Here is a 27,469-nt window from a genome sequence, read left to right as displayed (position 1 = left end):
GCACACATACAAAAAGAAGAAAGAGCCAAAATCAGAGAACTGTCCCTACAACTTGAACAAATAGAAAGTGAGCAACAAAAGAATCCATCAGGCACCAGAAGAAAACAAATAATAAAAATCAGAGCTGAACTAAATGAATTAGAGAACAGAAAAACAATCAAAAGAATTAACAAAGCCAAAAGCTGGTTCTTTGAAAAAATTAACAAAATTGATAAACCATTGGCTAGACTGACTAAAGAAATACAGGAAAGGAAACAAATAACCCGAATAAGAAACGAGAAGGACCACATCACAACAGAACCAACTGAAATTAAAAGAATAATATCAGATTATTATGAAAAATTGTACTCTAACAAATTTGCAAACCTAGAAGAAATGGATGAATTCCTGGAAAAACACTACCTACCTAAACTAACACATTCAGAAGTAGAACAACTAAATAGACCCATAACAAAAAAAGAGATTGAAATGGTAATCAAAAAACTCCCAACAAAAAAAAGCCCTGGCCAGGACGGCTTCACTGCAGAGTTCTACCAAACTTTCACAGAAGAGTTAACACCACTACTACTGAAGGTATTTCAAAGCATAGAAAATGACGGAATACTACCTAACTCATTCTATGAAGCCACCATCTCCCTGATACCAAAACCAGGTAAAGACATTACAAAAGAAGAAAATTACAGACCTATATCCCTCATGAACAGAGATGCAAAAATCCTCAACGAAATTCTAGCCAATAGAATTCAACAACATATCAAAAAAATAATTCACCCTGATCAAGTGGGATTTATACCAGGTATGCAAGGCTGGTTTAATATCAGAAAAACCATTAATGTAATCCATCACATAAATAAAACAAAAGACAAAAAAACACATGATCTTATCAATTGATGCAGAAAAGGCATTTGACAAAGTCCAACATCCATTTATGATAAAAACTCTCACCAAGATAGGAATTGAAGGAAAATTCCTCAACATAATAAAGGGCATCTATGCAAAGCCAACAGCCAATATCACTCTAAATGGAGAGAAGCAGAAAGCATTTCCCTTGAGAACTGGAACCAGACAAGGATGCCCTTTATCACCGCTCTTATTCAACATCGTGCTAGAAGTCCTAGCCAAGGCAATTAGGCTAGACAAAGAAATAAAAGGCATCCGGATTGGCAAGGAGGAAGTCAAATTATCTCTATTTGCAGATGACATGATCTTATACACAGAAAACCCTAAAGAATCCTCCAGAAAACTACTGAAACTAATAGAAGAGTTTGGCAGAGTCTCAGGTTATAAAATAAACATACAAAAATCACTTGGATTCCTCTACATCAACAAAAAGAACACCGAAGAGGAAATAACCAAATCAATACCATTCACAGTAGCCCCCAAGAAGATAAAATACTTAGGAATGAATCTTACCAAGGATGTGAAAGACCTACACAAAGAAAACTACATAGCTCTACCACAAGAAATTAAAAAGGATATACTAAAGTGGAAAAACATACCTTGCTCATGGATAGGAAGACTTAACATAGTAAAAATGTCTATTCTACCAAAAGCCATCTATACATATAACGCACTTCCGATCCAAATTCCAATGTCATTTTTTAAGGTGATAGAGAAACAAATCACCAATTTCATATGGAAGGGAAAGAAGCCCCGGATAAGCAAAGTATTACTGAAAAAGAAGAAGAAAGTGGGAGGCCTTACTCTACCTGATTTCAGAAGCTATTATACAGCCACAGTAGTCAAAACAGCCTGGTACTGGTACAACAACAGGCACATAGACCAATGGAACAGAATTGAGAACCCAGATATAAATCCATCCACGTATCAGCCCCTGATATTTGACAAAGGCCCAGTGTCAGTTAATTGGGGAAAATTAGTCTTTTTAACAAATGGTGCTGGCATAACTGGATATCCATTTGCAAAAAAATGAAACAGGACCCATACCTCACACCATGCACAAAAACTAACTCCAAGTGGATCAAAGACCTAAACATAAAGACTAAAACGATAAAGATCATCGAAGAAAAAATAGGGACAACCCTAGGAGCCCTAATACAAGGCATAAACAGAATACAAAACAGTACCAAAAATGACAAAGAGAAACCCGATAACTGGGAGCTCCTAAAAATCAAACACCTATGCTCATCTAAAGACTTCATCGAAAGAGTAAAAAGACCACCTACAGACTGGGAAAGAATTTTCAGCTATGACATCTCCGACCAGTGCCTGATCTCTAAAATCTATATGATTCTGTCAAAACTCAACCACAAAAAGACAAACAACCCAATCAAGAAGTGGGCAAAGGATATGAACACACACTTCACTAAAGAAGATATTCAGGCAGCTAACAGATACATGAGAAAATGCTCTCGATCATTAGCCATTAGAGCAATGCAAATTCAAACTACGATGAGATTACATCTCATTCCAACAAGGCTGGCATTAATCCAAAACACACAAAAGAATAAATGTTGGAGAGGCTGCGGAGAGATTGGAACTCTTATACACTGCTGGTGGGAATGTAAAATGGTACAACCACTTTGGAAATCTATCTGGCGTTATCTTAAACAGTTAGAAATAGAACTACCATACAACCCAGAAATCCCACTCCTCGGAATATACCCTAGAGATACAAGAGCCTTCACACAAACAGATACATGCACACCCATGTTTATTGCAGCTCTGTTTACAACAGCAAAATGCTGGAAGCAACCAAGGTGTCCATCAACGGATGAATGGGTAAATAAATTGTGGTATATTCACACAATGGAATACTACGCATCGATAAAGAACAGTGACGAATCTGTGAAACATTTCATAACATGGAGGAACCTGGAAGGCATTATGCTGAGCGAAATTAATCAGAGGCAAAAGGACAAATATTGTATAACACCACTATTATAAGATTTTGAGAAATAGTATAAACTGAGAAGAACACATACTTTTGTGGTTATGAGGGGGGGAGGGAGGGAGGGAGGGAGAGGGTTTCTTATTGATTAATTAGTAGATAAGAACTGCTTTAGGTGAAGGGAAGGACAACACTCAATACATGGAAGGTCAGCTCAATTGGACTGGACCAAAAGCAAAGAAGTTTCCGGGATAAACTGAATGCTTCAAAGGTCAGCGGAGCAAGAGTGGGGGTTTGGGGACCATGGTTTAAGGGGACTTCTAAGTCAATTGCCAAAATAATTCTATTATGAAAACATTCTGCATCCCACTTTGAAATGTGGCGTCTGGGGTCTTAAATGCTAACAAGAGGCCATCTAAGATGCATCAATTGGTCTCAACCCACCTGGAGCAAGGGAGAATGAAGAACACCAAGGTCACACGACAACTATGAGCCCAAGAGACAGAAAGGGCCACATGAACCAGAGACCTACATCATCCTGAGACCAGAAGAACTAGTTGGTGCCCGGCCACAATCGATGACTGCCCTGACAGGGAGCACAACAGAGAACCCCTGACGGAGCAGGAGATCAGTGGGATGCAGACCCCAAATTCTCACAAAAAGACCATACTTAATGGTCTGAGTGAGACTAGAGGAATCCCGGCGGTCATGGCCCCCAAACCTTCTGTTGGCACAGGACAGGAACCATCCCCGAAGACAACTCATCAGACATGAAAGGGACTGGACAGTGGGTGGGAGAGAGACGCTGATGAAGAGTGAGCTAATTATATCAGGTGGACACTTGAGATTGTGTTGGCATCTCCTGTCTGGAGAGGGGATGGGAGGATAGAGAGAGTGGGAAGCTGGCAAAATTGTCATGAAAGGAGAGACTGGAAGGGGTGACTCATCAGGGGGAGAGCAAGTGGGAGTACAGAGTAAGATGTATGTAAACTTATATGTGACAGACTGACTTGTAAACGTTCACTTGAAGCTCAATAAAAGTTAATAAAAAAAAAAAAAAGATCCATTCTACTACCACCGCCAAAGGTTATATAAGTCACAAAAAATGTTAAAAAAAAAGAAAACCAATATGAACTTGAAACAAAAGCGTTAACAACTCAGAAGGCTATAAGGGGAAATGAATACATACCACTCCCTATTCTTTGAAGGTTCTGCTCTTCGAAAGAGGTTCAGAAGACTCACAACAGTTACTTCTGAACTAAAGTGTTGTTTGAAAATCTAGGAGGGGAAAAAAAAAATCAATGAATAAATTTTTATTTGCATAAAAAAAAAAAATTCCACATACCGTATGATTACGACTATATGACATTCTGGAAAAGGCAAAACTACAGAGACGGTGAAGAGATCAGTGGTTGATGGGATGGGGCGGAGGTGCTGAATACGTGGAATGCAGGGCATTTTTAGGGCAGTTAAACTATTCTGTATGATACTGTAATGGTGGATACATGACATTAAGCATTTGTCAAAACGCACAGGACTGAACAACACTAAGGGTGAACCCTAATGTGAGCTAAAGACTTTACTTAATAACAATGTATCAATATTCATTCATCAATGATAACACGTGTAACATACTAATGCAAGATGTTAATAATTGAAGAAACTGTGGTGGGGTAAAGGAAGTGCACAGGATCTCTGTACTTTGCACAATCTTTCTATAAACTCTCAAAAATAGTCTATTAATTAAAAAGAAAGGTGGTCTATAGTATTCTCGATTGTTTCTTTTCTATATATGTGATCTCCTCCTTTTCTCTTTATCTCAGACCACAAGGCACTGGCTATGTTTTTCAACCAACACTTCTTGGGTACCTCTTACGGAGCCCTGGTGGCTCAGTGGTTAAGCGTTCGGTTGCTAACCAAGAGATCGGCAGTTTGATTCTACCAGCCGCTCCTTGGAAACCCTGTGGGGCAGTTCTATTCTGTGCTATAGAGTTGCTATGAGTCAGAATCAACTCAATGGCAATGGGTTTATGTACCAAACACTTAGCTCAGATCTAGAGTTTCAGAGCTGAAGAATTCAAGGTCCCCATCCTTCAACTGTGTTTGTGCTAAGAAATTTCTATTATCTGCTCAGGACCTGCATAGACCCTAATGCACTTCAGAAAGGGCTGTGACCAATCTAGAGGACCCCAAAGAAGGAATAAATTTGCCTCTGAACTGGGTCTTGGAGAGTGAGATAAGGACGGAAATATGCTCATGGCAGAGTAACTAATAGCTAAGAATAGCTAAAAATTACAATTGGCTCTCCAAAAATTGTGCATGTATACGTTATAGATTATAACTATTATAAATGTTATTGATAGAAAGGATATGTAGAACACAATTTACTACTACTACTAATACATGATACTCATTATTAATTCTTCATGAAATGCTTTCATTGATTTTTGCCATTGTATCCATAGCCAAACCAGGGTGCAACTGACAAGTAAGTGTAGCTACAACATGGATAGGAGCCTTGGTGGCACAACGGTTAAGTGCTCAGCTGCTAACTGAAGGCTGGCAGTTAGAACCCACCCAGAAGCTCCATGGGAGAAAGACCTGGCAATCTGCTCCCGTAAAGATTACAGCCTAGAAAATCCTATGGCGCAGTTCTACCCTGTCACATGGGGTTGCGATGAGTAGGAGTATGAGACAAATCGACTCCATGACACCTACCAACAACAACATAAGACACGGATGTGCTGGTGACATTTTTGTTCACGTTAATGAGTAAGACAAAAGTGAAACAACAAAAATGTATGTGAGACTTCACTCCTTAGTCAATGACACGAGCAACTTCTTTGCTGAATCCAGCAATAATTTTGAATACTGGAAAAATATATCCACAATTTTTTGTGGCATTCATAACGTAATGGCTACAGACATGACACACTTTTAAGTTTAATCATGTTCTTCACTTTTTTCCATCACTTTCTAAGGCAATCAACAAAGCAATAAATCAAGACCTGATTTGTAGGGTTTCTTGATTTCTGTGGCATAAATACTGACTAAAGGAACTTTGTTGCCATCGAGTCAATTCTGGCTCAACAAAGCAATAAATCAAGACCTGATTTGTAGGGTTTCTTGATTTCTGTGGCATAAATACTGACTAAAGGAACTTTGTTGCCATCGAGTCAATTCTGGCTCACGATGACTCTGTGTGTTACAGAATACAACTGCTCCGTACGATTTTCTTGGCTGTAATCTTTATGGAAGCAGATTGCCAGGCTTTTCTTTTACAGCTCTGCTCTGTGGGTTCAAACCACCAAACCTTTAGGTTAGTAGATGATCACAAACTGCACCACTTAAATACCGCCATCATGGCCAATTCCAAGCCACCAGTACGACAGAGTTGCGCAGTAGCAAGGTATTTACAATATTCCCAACATACAGATACCACAGACATAAATAACTGCTACAGCGTAAGTAACAGTAAAATGTAGTCAAATAATTAAAAAGTGATGAGTTGTGAATATTTATCTTTCATTTTAAAATAGTTTATATTATTTTTAATTATGTTAACATATTTTAATTTTTGATTAAGGCCCTGTTTAACAGTTTCTTGCAAAATTCCTGGAAAGCAAACAGCTGGCTCTCGTGAGCCTATACAAACCATCTCCAGCACGCACAGCGCTGCTTGTAGCACACAGAAGGAATTCATGAAACAACTGTTGCCTTTCTTTCCTTTATTAAAGAACACAAAATAGAAGTGGATTAGATAAAAAAAAAAAAAAAAGGATTAGATACGATGGGTAAAAGAATGACCGGTACGAGTCCACAAAGAAAGGGCTGTCCAGAAGGCAGTGGTAACGTTGTCCCTCTGTCTGAGCACATTCCCTGTCATTTTCTTCTGGAAGTGTAAGGACTGCTCTGCTCTGTGAAGAGGAAAAGGCTCCGTGGAATGACCCACACGTGTCAGTCTCCTTCCTGGGCAGGCTCCAGGGCGATGGGCCTTCTGCAGGGCACATAATGCTCTGGCTTTGTGTCCAGACAAGCAGCTCAGCCACGCCCGACCTCGCACACTGTGGCAAGTGACACTCAGAGGTTGTCTTCAGCAGCTCAGACTTCGCAGCAGCCAGCAAGACCTGGGAATATTTCTGACTGTGCCACAAAGAGCGATTCTAAGGTGTCAACCAGGAAAACACTCCATCCTTCCGAAATTCATGTGACAAAGTCCACAGAGAGGAAGCTGCTAATACGGAAATAACAAAATCTGTATGTTCCCTGATAGCAGGTTAGGCTCTAAAACACACCACCTCACCATCTCTGTCAGCTGGTGCTTAACACCTCTTCAAGACACCTCCACCGAGCACCAAGGTGCTTGCTCTCAGGACACAAAGGACCAAAGTGTTCCAAGTGATGGTCCTAAGGGCTGTGTAAAATGTGACAGCACCTTTCACTTGGAACACTCGGCAAGCCTTACTTTGCCTACAGGCTGGAGAGTGGGCACGGGTAGAGAAAAACAGAGGGAGCTCAGAGGAAGGTATGCCTACAAGCTAAGGGACAGAATGACCAAGCCTAGTCATCAATTCCCACTCCCCGGATGAGTGTTTGCGCTCCTGCATAAACTGCTTTCTCAATGACCACAGGAAGATGGTGGGGAGGAGGGACTGTAACGAGCATCTATTACCTATTTATCTGACTTTAGTCCTTACTTTTCTGGATTTTGCATTTCCATTTTCTGAGAACCAAGCCACATGGTTATCATGGCAGCAGGCTATGCAACAGTGTAGCTCCTTTAGCTACAAGTGATTGATTCTGGGATAGGCATCCATCCCAATGTAGGCTAATCAATCACAGGTAGATAGATAACTGTCGTCAAGTCGACTCCAACTCAGGGCAACCTTACATACAACAGAGCAAAACGATGCCTGGGACTGTGTCAGCCTCACAGTCACCAGCAGGTTCGAGTCTCCCATAGCAGCTATTCTGCCCGTCCATCTCACCTGAGGGTCTCCCTCACCCTTGCTGGCCCCCTACTTTACCAAACATGATGTCCTCCTCCAGCAATCGGTCCCTTCTGACGATGGGTCGGGAGCCCGGGTGGCACAGTGGTGCCCAAAACAAGTGAGTTGGATAAATATTCTGTTGTGATCCATAAAGTTTTCACTAATTTTTTGGAAGCAGATCATCAGGCCTTTCTTCCTAGTCTGTCTTAGTCTGGAAGCTCTGTTAAAACGTGTCCACAGGTGACCCTCCTGGCATTTGAAACACTGGTGGCATAGCTTCCCCCATCACGGCAACACACAAGTCACCAAGTACCACAAAGTGACAGACGGTGGTCATCAACCTGACCACTAGGAATTTGGGCTTTAGGCCTTGACTTTGGTCCCAGGGTTGGGTTTCCCTCCAGGCTGCTGAACCTGCTACATGTAAAACCTTGGTCCAATGGTGGCCGTGTTCCTCTGTGTAGACTAAGTAGGAGAAGAAACCAGTCATTACAAGAGAGAAAAGATACGAAGACCCAGAGAGGAGCAGAGGCAAGCCACGGCAAGAAGTCATGAAGTCTTTCAAATCCATGGTTCCACTGGGATCCTGAGGTGCAAATCATTGCTGCCACTAGATTCCAGGAAAAATGTCCATATCAATGTTATAATCTCCTTTTTTGCTTGTGTTAGTCTGACCTGAGTTTTTGTTACCTCAAACCAAAATAGTCATAATTTATGAAAGCCCTGAAGAAGGGTTAAAATTAAGAGCTGGCTTTGCCAGAAAATGCTGTGGTGGCCAGCACGGTCATCTAGTCACTTAAGTAGGCCATCACATTACTTCCTGTTTGCCACTGGTTACCTTTGAGTGGCCATCAATGATACTACTAATAATAACACTTTTGGAGCACGTACAAAGAGCCAAACACTGTATTAATTGGTATACATAATTATTTCATTTAGACTTCGTAACAATTCTATAAAGAAGGTATTGTTATTATTATCATCCCTATTTTACAGATAAGGAGCATTGAGCGTTTAAGCGTTCTGTGACTAAGTTTCTGTAACTCATAGATCCATTAGACTATCTGGGCAATTTCATCCCTGTGAACTCATATTTGTCACACTAAGCTTACTGATTTTTGTTTTACAAATATGGGCATTCTGCTTTTATTTATTGTGTCTTATCCTATTCCAGGAAGAATTTGAGAAGCACCTCATTAAAATGCATACAATGCAATATAAAACAATAAATTTAACTGAATGTTCAACTGTGATAAAGATAAAATGAGAAGAAGAAAAATACTGTAAATGTAGGAGATATGAAAGTATTGCAAAAGCCTGACAGACAGGGTTTAATGTGAAAATTATTTCTCACAGCATCGTTTGTAATAATAAAAAATTGGAAACTATATGTCCCACATAAAGAGACAGAATAAATTATAACACATCTAGTTGAAGAAATATACCATAAAACCAGGTTAAGGACACTGAAAAATGCCCATAACCTATTTTTTTTTTTCATGAATAAAACAGAATGTGTGGTGTAACACCAATTCTGTAAACATTTAAGGGAGGTAGGAACAAATCTCAAACTACAAGTTCAATCCTGCAAGAAACTACTTCTTTAATTTACTTTTTTATAGCTTTCAAGTGGTAGAGCTCTAATCTCACCACTCCCCAGAGTTTTTTCTGGGCTCCATAGGAGCCAAGGCTTCAGGGTTCAAGTAAGTGTGCAGAAGAATTCTTCTCTGGGTATTGTCTTCTACCCATGTTGGTGTTGGCTGAGACATTCTCATTTCCACGCAATCTTTACTTCTGATCTGTGCAGGGCACTGTTGGACCATCCCAACAAGCCTCCCTTTCGCCTACACAAGATTCAGCTGAGTTTCTGTCTGCTTCTACAGTGAGAATCTTAAATAATACAGTTTCACTCACCTTTGTTATTCTCCAGGGTGCGGTACTTGGCTCATCATAGGAGCTACACAAGAAATGATTCTGTGATTGAATTTGACTTATTTAAATCACTAAGTGTGAATATCTAAGCATTTTTGACATCATGCATACCCTGCGTCAACATGTCTTGTTTGTTAGATGTAACACTGACAACATGATAATCTGGAACTGGAAGTACCTTGCAACAATCCTAGGCGCATTTATTCAAGAAAAATACCGAATCATTGTAAGAACCGCAAGCTTTGTGGCATTTTAACTTGACCTATTCCCATATCCCTCTCTCCAGCTCTATAGTTACCTTGAAAACCAACAGCCTCATAACCACAGCAGCTACGAAAACCAGCAGCCTAGTAGCCACCAGAGGGAGCAGAAAAGGTTTGAAGCTCCCCCAAAAGTCCTATCCCCCGAGAACTGTCACTATTTCACCAGTTTGGCAGTTCACTGAAAAAGCTTTATTCTCAGAGTTTCTCTTCACTGACTCACTCTGTGAGACCAGCCCTGTCCCCAGGGCATTTGTCAGAAATAATCAGTAGCAACTGCTTAACATCACAGCTGCCTAAAGTAGAAACACTGGTAGGGGTTAACAAGAGGCAGACCAAAAACATTAATTAAAAAAAGAAAAAGATTGAGAGTGAGATGTCCACGGGGGCTTTATAAAGTCCAGACATGTTTCTGAGATTCCAGGAGGTCTCGTGCATATGCAGAGCTGTGCTGTGCCCAGGGAAGACCTGAGAAGACCCTATTTTCTCACAACTGCTGGCCTTGAGGCTCTGCACAAGAAGGAACTAAAGGGTAGGTAAAGCTGTAAAATGCCTGCCAAGGCATTGACGCCATGCCTCACACACACTGAGCCCCTTGGAAAAGGCTGGGAGACTTGTTGATTTAAGGCATTTAAGGAAATCTCTGTCTCATCATTTGCTGACACTAAGAAACCCCAGTGCCATGGTGGTTAAGAGCTCAGGCTGGCAACCAAAAGGCTGGCTGTTCAAATCCACGAGCTGCTCCTTGGAGACCCTACAGAGCAGTTCTACTCTGTCCTATAGGGTTGCTCTGAGTCAGAATCCACTTGACAGCAATGGGTTTATGGATAAGCTAAGCAAGCAGAGATTTCAGTGGCTGCACATAACTAAGAATACAAGCTTTACAGAAGTAACCCAAGAAAGACACTAAACAAACAGCAACAACAACAAATCCTACAGAGGTGGGGAATACAATTTCGGTTTTCCACAGTATATTAAGTAAAAAATCCGGTCTTTAACAACAAATTATGAGACATGCAAAAAAATAAAAAAGTATACCTCAAACTGTTCCCGAGGCACCCATATTTTGGATTTACTAGACAAAAACATTAAATCAGCTATTACAAAGGAAATCACGTCCAAAAAATCAAAGAAAATGTGAGATTAATGTCTCACCAAATAAAGAATATTGATAACGAGAAAGCAGTTATACTTTTAAAAAAGGAAGAAATTCTAGAGTTTTAAAGTACAATTGCTAAAAAAGAAACATTCATTAGAGGAGCTCCAGAGCAGATGTGAACTGGCAGAAAAAAAAAAAAAGAATCAGCAAACCTGAAGACAAGACTATTAAGATTATCTGATTTGAGAAATAGAAAAAAAAAAAAATGAATGAAGAAAAATGACCAGGGTCTCAGAGACTTCTGGGACACCATCAAGCTAACCAACATACACATCATGGGAGTCACAGAGGAGAGAGAAAAAGGGACAGAAAGAATATTTAAAGAAAATCACTGAAAACTTCCAAAATATGATGAAAACATTTGACAATGAAAACCTCATGGATCACAACAGCATATCGCCCAGTATAGTGCTGGAGGATGAGCCCCCTAGGTTGGAAGGCACTCAAAATACACAGTGACCACAACAACGGACTTGAGCACACCAGCAATTGTGCGGATGGCACAGGACCGGGCAACATTTTTTCTGTTGCACACGGGGTCGCCATGAGTCAGAGTTGATGCTACAGCAACTAACAACTACAACAACAGTCATTAGTAAGCAAAACTACGCCATAAAATAAGATTGGACATGAATACTCAGCACAGACCAGGTATTCCTTGCACAGTGCTTTGAAGATGAAAAGCATTGAGTATTTATGGGTAAGACCCTGTTCTAAAGCGTGTGCAATTCATGTTGGCCTGAGACAACAGATGAGGAGGGCTGTGTGGCTGAGGGCCCAGAACATGTGCGGCTGCTCATGTGAGCTGCATGTGGAAACAGAAGTAGTGCCCAGGACTTGCTGCGGGAATGGTCCCGGGAGAGAAGTGTCCCAGCGCACTCAGCCACACGTAGTTACTATGGGAAAACCAAGAACATCTTTTTCCAGATGTCTCTGTCTCAAAATTTTCTTTTCTTTTTTTAAATACTGGGACTAGTCACAAGTTTTTGAATACTCTCAATTTTGTCAACTGGTGGCTACCGGAGTAAGTCAGAATTTGCCAGCAAATACTGGTAGGACCACCAACTTCTTCCCTTCCCCTCCCTCCCTGTGAATTAGTCAAGTGACTTATCAGTTGTGAGTTTTCTACTTGACAGTTTTGCAACATCGTAGCTGATGGTTTCTATTTTTTTCCCTTAAAAACAGGGCTTAGTCAAAGTTAAAAACTTTTTTTGTGCACCAGGTACTTACTCCCTTAATATGCCTTTAAGCATTTGTCTGTCTTTCAGAATTTGAAGGGCTTTCTTTTTAGAAGTTAATGAATGAACTTCAAAGCAGTTTTACAACTTTCATGTCCTTCTTTGCATTTCTTTCTCATATGAATAAACACATACAGGAACACACCAACACGGAGTTGTACTCAGTGTCCTGAGAGTGCAAACGTGCCACGCTAACTCTCTGCTTCTTCTTTCTCCCCACTTCCTCCGTTCCCAGCGACATAGACACTTATTTTGGCTACTCGGAAAAGCCCAAATGGGAACAAAGTTCTATTTAAAGAGACACACATCAACATGACCATAGGTACCTGAGACACTGAATTACTGGTCCATGTTTGTCATCCTCTTGTAATAAAATCATTCACAGTCCACTAACGGCTTCATGGAGAGTGGAAGACACCTGCCTCGCAACTTCTGGCTGGACACGTGATGTCAACAGAGGCCTGAAATGTGCTTGCGTGGCTGGGGTGCTCCCTTGTGCTCTGCTGATCCACCATGAGAAGAACGTGCTCTAGGTAGCTGCTGACCCTTTGGCCTAGGCTCCAGAACAAGACATGCGGAGCAGACTTGAACCCAACCTGCAGCCTGGGGCCTGGGACAGAATGCCTAGCCCAGTTAATCTGCAGGAGACCCACAGAGCTGTGAGCAGCTCAATATCTGAAATAGAAACAAGAAGGGTGGGTGCTTATCATTGGGCCGGAGGCCAGGCTTGCAGCTGAAAAAGGGGCTGGTCAAGCCAAATAGCTTTGTCCAATATGGACATTAAAGGGGGGTGGGAGGGTGAGAGCCCCTTTACAGAAGCTGGAAGTCAGAGACAAACAGAGGCCTAAGCATCTAAGAATACAGAAGCAAGGAGCAATGGATCATCATGGGGGAATGGGAGATGGTCTGCAAACTTTCCAGCGAAAGGGGGAAATCCCCAAGAAGGGACTTTCCATGCTTCTCAAGAATGGCTCCCTGTCATGGATTGAATTGTATCCCCCCAAAATACAAGTATCAATTTGGCTAAGCCATGATTCCCAGTATTGTGTGATTGTCCACCATTTTGTCATCTGATGTGTTTTTCCTATGAGTTGTAAATCCTACCTCTATGATGTTAATGAGGTGGGATAGGAGACAGTTATGTTAATGAGGCCAAACTCAATCTACAAGATTGGATTATGTTTTGAACCAATCTCTCTTGAGTTTTAAAAAGGAGAAGCAAGCAGAGAGAAAGGGGGCCTCACATCACCAAGAAAGTAGCGCCGGGGGCAGACCGTGTCCTTTGGATCTGAGCTTCCTGCGGCAAGAAGCTCCTAGTCCAAAGGAAGATTGATGACAAGGACCTTTCTTCCGAGCTGACAGACAGAAAGCCTTCTCCTGGAGCTGTTGCCCTGAATTTGGACTTCTAGCCACTAGACTGAGAAAATAAATTTCTCTTGGTTAAAGCAGCACTAGATAACTAAGACACTCCCCCTAGAGGTATGCAACCTCTTCCCTAGGAGATGAGGGAGAGGACAGACGGTGGCAAAATTGATTAAAAAAAAAAAAGGCAAGTGCCAAGCTGAAGGTAGATGTTTAATACATTTTCTTTTCTTTCTTTTTTTAAACTTTCCTTTTTCTATGACTTTTTTGAGTGCTTAGGGATCTCTTTTTGACTCCTTAATGTTCAAGGGACGTTCTGTCTCTTTGACTCTCTGAGTCAACTAACATCAATATTGCCGAAGCCTAGACAGCCAGCTTCCTTCTTCTGCCCACACTGCGTTTCCTAAAAGGCTATCTGCAAAAAAAAAAGGGGGAATTCACCTGGGTTAATGAAAAGTTCTTAAAAAAAAAAAAAGCGTATTTATAATCTCTCCAGGTTAAAGTTGGCCAAAGAGTGGTACTAAATTTTAGGAACTGGTTTCTTTTTTCAACAAGGATGTTTGGGGAAAATTCAGGAGCTGAGGTAACCCATTGAGTTCTTCTCTCCTATCTGCCTTGCACTGGTTCCCCTAAGCATGCTGGCACATCAAGTGAGGAATGGTAATGTTATCAATCAACTCTGGAAAATAAAAAGCCCTGGCAACCCCAGGAAGACCAAGGAGAAGCACTGCTATCTCCAGGTTTAACTAATGGTGGAGAGAGGAGTCCAGCCCAGGGAGCCGCCTAGAGAGATTCTACAAGAGATAAAGTGCCAAAGGTGTGGTAGGCAACAAGCCATGGGCTCCTGCCTCACATGCTCACACATGTGGGATAACACACTCATCAGGGTTATCCTACCACAGGGGTGGAGGAGCTGAGGTATGTATGTTCATCAAATCCCATCAGTCCTTGGTTGACAGCTACCCTGAAGGGAGGGTGGTATGAGTCTTGGGCACTCTGGCCTGCAGTGTGGGCAGACAGAGAGAGACTTTCCACAGTTTCCAAGAGAGCCCTCAGGCAGAGAGGTTCGAGACTGGCAGTTGGAAGCAGGCCTGAGACACAACGAAGTGGTAAGGACCTAGGGATATGGGAGAGGTGCTTCTGTAGATTTTCATCCTTTCCCAAAGCAGCATCCCAATGGGTTGTTGAACCATGTTAGTGAGAAAATTAAAGTTGAGCTTGAATGACAAATGATCCAGGGACAAATATCACAAAAGCCAACAAATTTAAATAAAAACCAGAAAATACTCATTGCAAATACTTAATGCTCATTCCTCAGGAGCACTGCTGCCATAGAAGGTAAATTATTATCTCCGTGGTCAAGGCAACTCCATAGGGGACTGGGATCATTCATGTCAATAAATCTCACGTCGAAAGGCAAGTGCCAGTGATTCCAGGGTGAGGGCCCTTTCCTCTCTGGAGGCAAATTCAGAGCCTGCATTATGTCTGGGTGACTAAGGAGATTCGGGTTAATTACAGGAAGGTGGCCATCCTAAGCGTTTCTGGCATCCAGGGAAACGCTCTACTCACAAAATTAACTTCTGGAGTTGTGTTCAGGACCCTTTCCTCGGTCCTTGTAGTATCTTCTCATTCTCCCAGGACCAGGTCAAAGTTTACCACTTCCTGTTCATCAATCCTGCCAAGGGCACTTCATCTGGACACTCACTCAGAACACTGGTTTTCTCTGGCAGGTGATGCTAGCATGGCACCATGGGCAAGCAAGAGGCTATCCACAGAGTTCAGCTGAGATGCATGGTTCTTCACAACAGCCCTCCTGAAAATGAGGTGGGATAGATTAAAAAAAATAAAACCCCTACAATTCCCATCTCCTCTAAAATGTCTGCCCTGTAACTTACATTATTGTCTTATAACTTTTCTTAACTCTGGTATTATTATTCAAATGTACATGCATATATTTTGTTTCTATAAAGCCATTATCAGGTCCTTCAGAACAGTGACCATGACTTCTATGTTTTAGGGTACCCTATAGGTTATCCTTCCCTCTTGCATGCCAACAGAACCCTAAATTTTTTTTTTTTTTCAGAACAGTGACCATGACTTCTATGTTTTAGGGTACCCTATAGGTTATCCTTCCCTCTTGCATGCCAACAGAACCCTAAATTTGTTCAGGTGGCAATGTGCCCAGTTTTGGACAGTGAGACCTACAGGTAAGTTGTCGTGAAGTATTCTGGGAAAGCTTTTGCCTTTCTGATAAAAAGAAGCAGTTGGCATTGCTGTTCCCGTTTTCTACTTCTTCTTCTTTCTTTTTTTTTTCCTGCCTGAAATACAGATGTGATGGGTGGAGCTGCAGCAATGGCCTTGCAACCACGAGGGGACATCCAAAAGAACTGCACAGATGCTGACCCTGACACTGTTGAATTCATGAACCAACACCAGTATCTGCCTACCTCCAAACTTCTTGTTAGCTGAAAAAATAAGTTCCTATTTATTTAAGCCCTTGCAAGTGGATTTTTCTATTATCTGTAGCCTCACAAACATGGTTGATAGAAGAAACAGTAGAAATAGTAGGAGCATGACCTGCACTCATTATGTTCATTTCTGCCTCCTAAATCACACACAAGTATGCCCACCTGGAACAACCTGTGTCTCATGTGAAGCCTGAACTAGAAATGGGTGTCTGGGAAATGAGGAAATATCTTTGACGTTCTTCCATTTAGCTTTCCCACTACAAAGGGGTTGGAATAGAGTTGAGTGATCCAGTTTGCAATACCTGCCATACCAACCATGATGGGCAGGGAAATCAGGGCCCCCATACAAAATCCCTAATTGATGCCTCTCCTATTAGTTGAGGAAAAAGTGGCCGCTGTAGCAGACAAACCCCAAAATCTCAATAGTTTAGCACAATAGAAGTTTATCATTCAATCCTGGGATGTCCAAAGTGGGTCTTGAATATTGTGGAAGGGGACTGGGGGGCACTTTGTTCCGTGAGTCATTCCGGGACCCAGGCTGACTTCTTCAATATTCAACCGGCAGACAGAAGAAAAGACGGTGAGGAAGGCATGTCTGCTTCTTCAAAGCCTTGGCCTGGAAGAGGCATCCATCATTTATGCTCACATTCCACTGCTGAGAGCTCATCTTATCACCTCCACCTAGATGCAGGGGGAGGACATACAGTCCTTGGCTTGGCAGCAACTTCCCAGGGACAACTCTACGGAAGGAGAGAACAAATTTTGGGGGAACAGCTAGTTGTCTGCCACCAGCTAAACTTGCTATAATCACTGTGGCAGGTTTTGCCCCTAATTGCTGCATTTAAAAAAAAAAAAACCCATTGCAGTTGGGTCGGTTCCAACTCAGAGAATTCTTAATAGATAAATAAAAGAATGACTGGGAGGATGAATACACCTCTTCGTATCTCAACTATTGTAAAAAGCCATTAAAATATTTTTAACGTCAATGTCTTTAAGGATCATTTTTCATAAGAATCATTTTTAATTGTTGCAAGTCTTTTGAAGCTAGGGAAATGTTTATTAATAACCTTGGATGTATATTTTTAAATCCAGTTTATGCCATCGGTAAATGATACTAAACAAGGGCTTCTTCTTGCATGCCATCGATTTGATTATGACTCGTAACAACCCTACAGGACAGGGCAGAACTGCCCCATAGGGTTTCCAAGGCTGCAGTCTTTAAGAGGGCAGATTGTCAGGTCTTTTCTCCCACACAGCTACTGGTGGATCGAACTGAACCGCACTCAGCAGCCAAAAGTTTAATGGGTACGGCAGCAGGCCCTCTTAAGAGTTTCTTAATCTAGGAAATCTGTGGATAGAATTCAAGAGGTGTATAAACTTGGAAGAGAAAACTCACATCTGCACTACCTTCTAACTGAAATTTAGCATTGTTGTTAGGTGCCGTCGAGTCAGTTCCAAAGAATAGCGACCCTATGCACAACAGAATGAAACACTGCCTGGTCCTGTGCCATTCTTACAATCGTTGTTATGCTTGGGCTCACTGTTGTAGCCACTCTATCAATCCACCTCATTGAGGGTCTTCCTCTTTTCCACTGACCCTGTACTTTGCCAAGCATGATGTCCTTCTCCAGGGACTGATCCCTCCTGACAACATGTCTGAAGTATGTTAAGACGCAGTCTCGCCATCCTTGCTTCCAAGGAGCAAGACAGATCTTGTTCGTTCTTTTGGCAGTCCATGGTATACTCAATATTCTTTGCCAACACTGCAATTCAAAGGCGTCAATTCTTCTTTGGTCTTCCTTATTCACCGTCCAGCTTTCACGTGCATATGATGCAATTGAAAATACCATGGCTTGAGTCAGGTGCACCTTAGTCTTCAAGGTGACATCTTTGCTCTTCAACACTTTAAAGAGGTCTTTTGCAGCAGATTTGCCCAATGCAACGCGTCTTTTGATTTCTTGACTGACACTTCATGGCTGTTGATTGTGGATCAAGTAAAATGAAATCCTTGATAACGTCAATCATTTCTCTGTTTATCATGATGTTGCTCACTGGTCCAGTTGTGAGGATTTTTGTTTTCTTTATGTTGAGGTGTAATCCGTACTGAAGGCTGTGGTCTTTGATCTTCATTAGTAAGTGCTTCAAGTCCTTTTCACTTTCAGCAAGCGAGGTTGTGTCATCTGCATAACGCAGGTTGTTAATGAGTCTTCCTCCAATCCTGATGTTCCGTTCTTCTTCATATAGTCCAGCTTCTCGGATTATTTGTTCAGCATACAAATTAAATAGGTATGGTGAAAGAATACACCCCTGATGCACACCTTTCTTGACTTTAAACCAATCAGTATCACCTTGTTCTGTCCGAACGACTGCCTCTTGATCTATGTACAGATTACTGATGAGCACAATTAAGTGTTCTGGAATTCCTATTCTTCACGGTGTTATCCATAGTTTGTTATGATCTACACAGTCAAATGTCTTTACATAGTCAATAAAACACAGGTAAACATCCTTCTGGTATTCTCTGCTTTCAGCCAGGAACCATCTGACATCAGCAATGATATCTCTGGTTCCACGTCCTCTTCTGAAACCAGCCTGAATTTCTGCTAGTTCCCTGTCAATATACTGCTGCAGCCGTTTTTGAATGATCTTCAGCACGGCAATGGGTTTGTTTTTTTTTTTTTCTTTAGGTTAGAAAGAGATAACGATAATCTGTAACCAAACGCTCACCCAGGGAGAAAAACTAAATCTCTCCGACACAGCTAGACGATTTGCAGATGGGCTATATATACAAAACCAACAAAGACTTAGAGACACAAACAAACTAAAACTCAAAGGATGGGAAAAAATATATCAAGCAAACAACAATCAAAAAAGAGCAGGAGTAGCAACATTAATTTCTGACAAAATAGACTTTAAAGTTAAATCTACCACAAAGGATAAAGAAGGACACTACATAATGATAAAAGGGACAATAGACCAGGAAGATATAACCATATTAAATACTTATGCACCCAGTGACAGGGCTGATCAATATACATAAAACAAACTCTATCAGCATTGAAAAGTGAGACAGACAGCTCCACAATAATAGTAGGAGACTGCAACACACCACTTTCAGTAAAGGACAGGACATCCAGAAAGAAGCTCAATAAAGACATGGAAGATCTATATGCCACAATCAACCAACTTGACCTCGTAGACACATACAAAACACTCCACCCAACATCAACCACCTATACTTTCTTTTCTAGTGCACACGGAACATTCTCTAGAATAGACCACATATTAGGTCATAAAGCAAGCCTTAGCAGAATCCAAAGCACTGAAATATTACAAAGCATCTTCTCTGACCATAAGGCCATAAAAGTGGAAATCAATAACAGGAAAAGCAGGGAAAAGAAATCAAACACTTGGAAACTAAACAATACCCTGCTCAAAAAAGACTGGATTATAGAAGACATTAAGGATGGAACAAAGAAATTCAGAGAATCCAGTGAGAATGAAAACACTTCCTATCAGAACTTTTGGGACACAGCAAAAGCGGTGCTCAGAGGCCAGCTTATATCAATAAATGGACACATTCAAAAAGAAGAAAGGGCCAAAATCAAAGAATTATCCCTACAACTTGAACAAATAGAAAGAGAGCAACAAAAGAAACCCACAGGCACCAGAAGAAAACAAATAATAAAAATGAGAGCTGAACTAAATGAAATAGAGAACAGAAAAACAATTGAAAGAATTAACAAGGCCAAAAGCTGGTTTTTTCAAAAATGCTAACAAAATTGATAAATCATTGGCCAAACTGACAAAAGAAAAACAGGAGAGGAAGCAAAGAACCCAAATAAGAAATGAGAGGAGCAATATTACAACAGACCCAACTGAAATTAAAAGAATCATATCAGATTACTATGAAAAACTATATTCGAACAAATTTGAAAACCTAGAAGAAATGGATGACTTCCTAGAAACACACTACCTACCTAAACTAACACAAGCAGAGGTAGAACAACTAAATAGACTCATAACAAAAGAAGAGGTTATCAAAAAACTCTCAACACAAAAAAGCCCTGGTCCGGATGGCTTCACTGCAGAGTTCCACCAAACTTTCAGAGAAGAGTTAACACCACTACTACTAAAGGTATTTCAGAGCACAGAAAAGGACGGAATACTACCAAACTCATTGTATGAAGCCACCATATCCCTGATACCAAAACCAGGGAAAGACACCACAAGAAAAGAAAATTATAGACCTATATCCCTCATGAACACAGATGCAAAAATCTTCAACAAAATTCTAGCCAATAGAATTCAACAACATATCAAAAAAATAATTCACCATGACCAAGTGGGATGCATACTAGGTATGCAGGGATGGCTCAACATTAGAAAAACAATTAATGAAATCCACCACATAAATAAAACAAAAGACAAGAATCACATGATTTTATCAATTGATGCAGAAAAGGCATTTGACAAAGTTCAACACCCACTCATGATAAAAACTCTCAGCAAAACAGGACAAGAAGGAAAATTTCTCAACATAATAAAGTGTATTTATACAAAGCCAAAAGCCAACATCACCCTAAATGGAGAGAGCCTGAAAACATTCCCACTGAGTTCGGGAACCAGACAAGGATGCCCTTTATCACAACTCTTATTCAACACTGTGCTGGAAGTCCTAGCCAGAGCAATTTGGCTAGATAAAGAAATAAAGGGCATCCAGACTGGCAAGAAAGAAGTCAAAGTACCTCTATTTGCAGATACTTTGTACAAGTGATCTTATACACAGAAAACCCTAAAGAATCCTCAAGAAAAGTACTGAAACTAATAGAAGAGTTCAGCAGAGTACCGGGATACAAGAGAAACATGTAAAAATCAGTTGGATTCCTCTACACCAACAAAAAAAAACACTGAAGAGGAAATCACCAAATCAATGCCATTTACAGTAGCCCCCAAGAAGATAAAATACTTAGGAATAAATCTTAGTAGAGATGTAAAAGACTTATACAAAGAAAACTACAGTACACTTCTGCAAGAAACCAAAAGAGACTTACATAAGTGGAAGAACATACCTTGCTCGTGGATAGGAAGACTTAACAGTATAAAAATGTCTATTCTACCAAAAGCGATCTATACATTAAATGCAATTCCGATCCAAATCCCAACGACATTCTTTAAGGAGATGGAGAAACAAATCACCAATTTCATATGGAAGGGAAAGAGGCCTCGGATAAATAAGGCATTACTGAAAAAGAAGAACAAAGTGGGAGGCCTTACTTTACCTGATTTTAGAATCTATTATACCGCCACGGTAGTCTAAACAGCCTGGTACTGGTACAACAACAGATACATGTACCAATGGAACAGAATTGAGAATCCAGACATAAACCCAGCCACATGTGAACAGTTGATATTTGACATAGGCCCCCAAAACAGTTAAATGAGGAAAAGACAGTCTTTTTAACATACGGTACTGACATAACTGGATATCCATCTGCAAAAAAAAGGAAACAAGACCCATACATCACTCCATGCACAAAAAACTAACTCAAAATGGATCAAAGACCTAAATATAAAATCTAAAACAATAAAGATCATGGAAGAAAAAATAGGGACAACGTTAGGAGCCCTAATACATGGCATAAACAGTATAGAAAACACTATAAAGAATGTAGAAGAAAAACTACATAACTGGGAGCTCCTAAAAATCAAACACCTATGCTTATCCAAAGACTTCACCAAAAGAGTGAAAAGACTACCTACAGACTGGGAAAAAGTTTTTAGCTATGACATTTCAGATCAGCGCCTGATCTCCAAAATCTACATGATACTGCAAAAACTCAACTGCAAAAAGACAAATAACCCAATTACAAAATGGGTAAAAGATATGAATAGACACTTCACTAAAGAAGACATTCAGGTAGCTACCAGATATATAAGGAAATATTCATGATCATTAGCCATTACAGAAGTGCAGATCAAAACTACAATGAAATTTCATCTCACTCCAACAAGGCTGGCATTAATCCAAAAAACACAAAATAAGAAATGTTGGAGAGGCTGTGGAGAGATTGGAACATGTATACACTGCTGGTGGGAATATAAAATGGTACAACCACTTTGGAAATCGATTTGGAGCTTCTTTAAAAAACTAGAAATAGAACTACCATATGATCCAGCAATCCCACTCCTTGGAATATATCCTAGAGAAATAAGAGCCTTTCCACGAACAGATATATGCACACCCATGTTTATCGCAGCACTGTTTACAATAGCAAAAAGAAGGAACCAACCACGGTGCCCATCAACAGATGAATGGATAAATAAATTATGGTATATTCACACAATGGAATAGTACGCATCGATAAAGAACAGTGAGGAATCTGTGAAACATTTCATAACATGGAGGAACCTAGAAGGCATTATGCTAAGTGAAATCAGTCAGTTGCAAAAGGACAAATATTGTATAAGACCACTATTATAAGAACTTGAGAAATAGTTCAAAGGGAGAAGAAAACATTCTTTTGTGGTTATAAGAGGGGGGAGGGGGCATTCACTAATTAGATAGTAGATAAGAACTACTTTAGGTAAAGGGAAGGACAGCACTCAATACAGGGGACGTCAGCACAACTGGACCGGACCAAAAGCAAAGAAGTTTCCTGAATAAACTGAACGCTTTGAAGGTCAGCGGAGCAGGGCCGGGGGCTTGGGGACTATGGCTTTGGGGAACATCTAAGTCAATTGGCAAAATAAATTCTATTAAGAAAACATTCTGCCTTCCACTTTGAAGTGTGGCGTCGGGGGTCTTAAATGCTAGCAAGCAGCCATCTAAGATACATCAATTGGTCTCAACCCACGTGGATCAAAGGAGAATGAAGAACACCAAGGACACACGGCAATTATGAGCCCAAGAGACAGAAAGGGCCTCATGAACCAGCAGCTACACCATCCTGAGACCAGAAGAACTAGATGGTACCTGGCTACAACCGATGACTCACCTGACAGGGAACACAACAGAGACCCCTGAGGGAGCAGGAGAGCAGTGGGATGCAGACCCCAAATTCTCATAAGACCAGGCTTAATGGTCTGACTGAGACTGGAAGGACCCCAGTGGTCATGGCCCCCAGAACTTCAGTTGGCCCAGGACAGGAACCATTCCTGAAGCCAACTCTTCAGACATGGATTGGACTGGACAATGGGTTGGAGAGGGATGCTGGTGAGAAGTAAGCTTCTTGGATCAGGTGGAGACTTGAGACTATGTTGACATCTCCTGCCTGGAGGGGAGATGAGAGGGTGGAGGGGGTTAGAAGCTGGCAAAATGGACACGAGAGCAGGCTGTTTCATTAGGGGGGGAGTAATTGGGAGTGTGTAGCAAGGTGTATGTGGTTTTTGTGTGAGACACTGACTTGATTTGTAAACTTTCACTTAAAGCACAATAAAAAAATATTAAAAAAAAAAAAAAAAAAACCAACAGGCCTACCCCATGGGCACCGCCACAGTCCAAGACGCAGACCCGAGAAGGGATTATAATACCCAAAGAAGCAGGTGGACAAGAGACCACATGTTAGTGTGCCTGGTTGAGAGGATGAAAGCCTACAGAATAAAACCTACCAATTTCAATAAACTGGCCAGTATCGACCACGGGCCCCATGAAAACACCATTCTGTGGCCCTTTAATGTCTTTGATTCTTTTTTTACTATTTGGGCCCTGCCTCTTCAAAATACTCACTCTTTTTATATCCTCCAGGTTACAACAGTTTCAGTTGCAAATGGCTGGAATTCAGACATCAACAAATAATATAAGTCTTGAAAACCCTTTGGATCAAGCTGCCCAAAGCTTCACTCCTGGCTCCATGAAGTCGAGCTAACCACCCCCATTAGAGAACAAGTGCCACTCCTAGGGCCAGCTCTATGCCCCCAGTGACAGCAAGAAGTAGCTACAGAAGACAGACCACCCCCCCTTCAACAACCCCAAAGATTTGGAAGAATGGCACTTGAGGGGGGAAAGATTAAGGGGAAGGGTGAGAGCTTATGCTCCGGTAGAAGAAGTGACAGGGAGGGGTGACGTTCCTCAATAAGATAGTCCCTAACTTGATAAGGTCCCTGGCTTGGCTGTTAAATGTTAAGACGGAGAGAGAAGAGAAAAAGGGTATAAAACCCTAAGAAAACAACTATCAGGGCTCTCAGACTGTCCCTCTGAGCAGCCGCTAGATGCTCTCTGGTCAAGTGCACTTTTCGCTATTAACCCTCTGCTAACTAATAAAACCCCTTGCTTGCTTGACACTCTTTGTCTCAATGTTTGAATTCTTTCTTACACCGAAGACAAGAACCCAGGCTATTCTCTGGTAACAGGCTGAGCTCCAATCATTTATATCTCTAACAAGTTCCTAGGTAATGCTGATGCTACTAGGACCACACTTTGAGTAGCACTAGATTAAAAACTTCAACATATTCCAAAATGTGTGTCAACTTGACTAGGCCATGATTCCCAGTATTGTATGAGGATCCACCACTTTGTCATCTGATGTAATTTCCTATGTGTTGTAAATCCTACCTCTATCATCTTAATGAGGTGGGGTTAGGGGTATTTATGTTAATGAGGCAGGACTAAATCTACAAAATTAGTTTGGATTTTAAATCAATCTCTTTCAAGATATAAAAGAGAGAAATGAATACAGAGACATGGGGACCTCCTACCACCAAGAATGCAGAACCACAAGGGGGGCGCTTCCTTTGGACCCAAGGCCCCTGCACTGAGAAGCTCCTAGGATGGGAAGATTGCTGACAAGGACCAACTCTCAGAGCTCACACAGAGAAAAAGCCTCTCCCTGGAGCTAGCATCATGAATTTGGACTTCTAGCCTTCTAAGCTGTGAGAGAACAAATTTCTCTTTGTTAAAGCCATCCACTTGTGGCATTTCTGTTACAGCAGCACTAGATGACTAAGACACCAACCTATCTACCCAAACAGCTTCTCTCACTGTCCCCTTTCTGCTACGCAGAAGTGCCCCTTCTAGTAAAAACACCTAGTACTGTAAACGCAGGGCAGACAGAATATAAATAACAAGGCTACCCGTCTAAGATGGCATCTCCACCTATTAGATCCAAGGTCTGTTCACATTTGTCATAAGCTTTGCAAGTGTATCTAACACTACAGAGACCAGAAAACACCGCAAGGGTGAACACAAGCCTGCCAGGATGGTTTTCATCTAATTCCTGCACTGACCCTGCCTTAGAGTCAAGTTGGTGCTTTCTATTAAAATAACGTACATCACTCGGGTCTAGATCAGGATTACAGCATTTCGCACCTTTCCGACACACAGTTCTGAAGAGCAACAAAAGAGCACACGTATCACAGTAAAGCATTTATCGAAGGCATATGCTGAGGACAACTTTTTTCCATATTCCAAAAGAGAGGAGACAGAAACGTAAAGGCTCTAGAACAAAGAGACTTCTGCAAACAGTCTCTGGTCTTCATTAATCACCTGCAACAACTCTTCTGGATCAGCAGTCATGTGCAAAGATATTTTGATTTTTGGGGTTACTTCTCTGTGTCCTCTGGTCTAATTGTATATGAGTCACTTTCACATCAGGAGATCGCCCCAACAAGTGCACTGTCCTGACTGCTCTTCTGAGCAGCCTCCTTCTCGCCCCCTCCACCCTCCCCTTTCTTTCCTCTCCAAAAGAAAGCCTTCATCCAGAATACACTGTCACAATAAACTAGGACAGGATGCCTTCAAATAAACTCAGATGCCACTACTGTTCACCATTTCCCACACCACTAAGCCTTTACCCTTCTCCAAATTCCCACTGCCCCTCAGTTACTGCCATCAAAAGATTAAGAGTGATCTTTGGACCCTGGAAATGTGGGGAGACAGGTATTGTTTCTGAGCACTTAGAGAACCCCCTAGTTGCCACACAGTACTATGCACATTACTTTCCTTAGACTGTGTCTACTGGTAGGGAAGCTGAGGCACGATGAGGTTAAATCATTAAAATGCAGTCCCAGAGAAACTCAGAGCAAGATTAAATTACTGCATCTCCCACTGTAGTCACTCTCACCTGGGGCTCTTTGGTGCCCCTCCCCCCTCACGCAGACAGCTGGCATGTCTGGAGATACTTTTGATTGTCACGATTGGGGAGGAGGGCAATGCTACTGACATCCAGTGAGCAGAGGCCAGTGATGCTGCTAAACATCCTACAAAAAGCACCCCACCACCACCACCAAAACAAGAACTGTCTGGACCAAAATGTCAAAATGTCAACTGCACTGAGGTTGAGAAACTCTGGTCTACTGGTATCGCTAGGATTACTTTCTTTGGTCGCTGACTGATAGTTAAAGAATGGCTTACTCTACAATTTTATCATTGTACAGCATTTACACATGCCGGTCAAGTGCTATTTCTGACACGCTATACTTTTTAGTTACTGTTCAAACCTGTTCAAACAGTTAACTATAGGGAGCCACAAAGGAAAATGAGTAGAGCTCGCAAAGCCCAACTCTTTTCCTTTATTGAGAAAACCCGGCAAAGACCAGCTCCTTTCCTTAGCAACCTCCATCCCCTGAGCTGTGGTCTGCCTGTGCCTGGCTGCTCACCTGGAGTCTTCAGTTGCTGACATGCTTCTGCAGCTGCCTTTCCTCTGCTTTGCCCATCCCCACGCACATGCGTCACTACAGAGCAGTAATGATGTACATTGATGGGAATCTCCAGAGATCTACAGACCCTAATTGTCTACTTTGTTCAGTAAATTGCACTCATTACCGAGCCATTTGAGGCACCTAAGGACATCAGCCTTTCTGGCTGCCCTCTGTCTGAGGCTGGGCAATGGGGCATTATCTAGTAAGGGCTCCAAAGTACTAACGGAAGCTTAAAACAACACTCCAAACAGTTTTGAAGCTGAACAGAGTTTTTATTTTTAATTCTTCCCTTCCTGTCCCTCTTTCCAAACCATCCTTGGCTCTGCCTAGATTTCTATTAGTTGTCGTTTTCTCTTCAAGGAGTCTGATTTGAGTTCAAGCTGTAGAAGCTGGAGAGCTCAGAAAGAGACGTGGTATCTTTTCTACCCCTTCTTCCCAGACTTCCACCTGGACTCTGAGAAGGGGACACCAAACAGTGACTTTCTCCTTCTGGCCTCAACAATCATCAGCACCAATGAGAGCTCAAAGCCAGCCTTGGTCATGATGCTCCCAATGCCAATGCCTGAGTCA

At 41.5% G+C, this 27,469-nt stretch overlaps 1 long non-coding RNA gene across 11 annotated transcripts in view; it reads right to left on the bottom strand.

Moving 5' to 3' along the window:
- The window catches only part of LOC111749237 (uncharacterized), a 530,861-nt gene that overhangs the window by 45,804 nt on the left and 457,588 nt on the right, over positions 1-27,469 (bottom strand). For 10 of the 11 annotated variants that reach the window (XR_010319559.1, XR_010319557.1, XR_010319555.1 and 7 more), the window contains 3 exons: positions 15,363-15,606; positions 12,758-13,106; positions 4,041-4,129 (listed from right to left, as the gene is read on the bottom strand). This is a non-coding gene — a long non-coding RNA (uncharacterized LOC111749237). The remainder of the gene's footprint in view (positions 1-4,040; positions 4,130-12,757; positions 13,107-15,362; positions 15,607-27,469) is intronic. The other variant, XR_010319565.1, reaches the window with a different exon arrangement.

The sequence above is a fragment of the Loxodonta africana genome, chromosome 27 (genome assembly GCF_030014295.1).
Source record: "Loxodonta africana isolate mLoxAfr1 chromosome 27, mLoxAfr1.hap2, whole genome shotgun sequence".
NCBI lineage: Eukaryota > Metazoa > Chordata > Mammalia > Proboscidea > Elephantidae > Loxodonta > Loxodonta africana.
Note: the sequence above shows the minus strand (reverse complement) of the source record. Positions and strands in the feature narration are given on the sequence as shown.